The sequence below is a fragment of the Lepidothrix coronata genome, unplaced genomic scaffold, assembly GCF_001604755.1.
Source record: "Lepidothrix coronata isolate B3197 unplaced genomic scaffold, Lepidothrix_coronata-1.0 Scaffold129, whole genome shotgun sequence".
Lineage (NCBI taxonomy): Eukaryota > Metazoa > Chordata > Aves > Passeriformes > Pipridae > Lepidothrix > Lepidothrix coronata.
Window position 1 is genome coordinate 394910 of NW_016690309.1, and position 1562 is coordinate 396471.

The window sequence follows — 1562 nt, forward strand, 5'->3', positions numbered from 1 at the left end:
CGCCCGGCCCCGCCACCACCCCCGGTGCCGGCCGGGCCGCAGGGAAGGTCTTTGCGCACCCCGCGCCTCCCCCGCCGCACCCCCGCCGCTCCCGGGGGACACACGATACTTGGCCTCCAAAAGGCTTCAAGCACCGGCAAAAAGAGCGGGGGAGGAGACGACGGGTGGTGGTGGGGCTGCATCTTAAATACCCTCTGGGTGTTGGTCGAAGAGTTTATGAGGCAGCTGCGCGTAGTTATGAGGCTCTTGGAGACATGGTTCTGCAAAAACATAGAATCACTGGATGTTTGGGCTTAGAAGGGACCCACAAGGATCATCGAAGTCCAATTCCTGGCCCTGCACAGGACAGCCCCAATAATCATACCACTGGCCTAAGATTCTCCTGATTCAGTGAAACATGGCCTCATCTTATAAAAAAAGTCCTTGAAAAGAGGTGGGGATGGAGAACAAGATAAAGTTATGAGTGTGAAGGGAAGATTCGGCGTTTTTTTAAGATAAATTGTCCGTAGTTGAGCATTGAGGACAGTGTAGGCGAACGTCTGGAGGAGGGCTGGCTGCTTGCGAGAGCCGGAGCGTTGATTATTAGAGAATAAAATTGAGGAATGCGGAGGGAAAGGCAGAGCCAAACCGAGGGAGCGGAGCCGGCGGTAGGGTGGGCAGGCTCGGCCGCCTTCGTCCCTGCCGAAGCACGCGGCGTGAGCCCCCTTCCCCAGCACGGCCCTTCTCCGTCCCGCTTCGCTCCCCCTTCCCCTTCCCGGGGGGCTCCGCCCGATGCCTGGAGAGGAGCCTGTTTTGGGGAGCTGGGTGGGTGAGGGCAAGGTGCGGGCAGCCTTGACTGTGGGAGACACCTAAAAGTGACCTGCGATTTCACACTGCACCTCTTCAACCACGGCAGTCTGGCTGGCCTTTAACCAATCCTTTGTTTTCTCCGTCGGGATAGATACTTTACGATGAACTTTTGCGTTCAGCCTCTTTTGCTTGCTTGTCACTGCCTGCTTTCCTTTCAGCCTTTCCTGGTGTGTGTTCAGCCGATTCTCTTTGAGAGATGCCTAGAGCCATCTGTGCTGACTGTTGCTACACGTATATGAATGTGCGTGTAGGAGAGGGCAGAGGTGCACGGGTTTATCCGTCTCTGTGGAACCAACTCCCCACAGCCCACAGACTTGTACCGGAGTGCTATTTAAGCATGCATATGCACGCAGATCTGTGCCTCCGGACAGGCACACATTGTGTAGTAGACTGGAACTGATAATTCCACAGAATGTGAGAATAAACTGAGCGGCTCAGAAATCAGTGAGGAAGAATGAAAGAAAGAAAGAAAAGACAGAGAGAAAGAAAAGTAAGGGAAAAAATAAGACAGAAAGAAAAGGAAGTTTTGCTTTCTTAGTGTCTGAACACAAAGTGAAGTTTTGTCTCACAGATTAATCTCCCTAGGAGCAGCAAACTGAATATCCTAAATTCGTGTTAAAATCCAAGTGTATCTGTTTCTTAAAGGAGGAGGAATGTTTTCTTACTGCGGGAAAAAAAAACCCAACAGATTTAGTGACAGGCGTTTGTGTCCA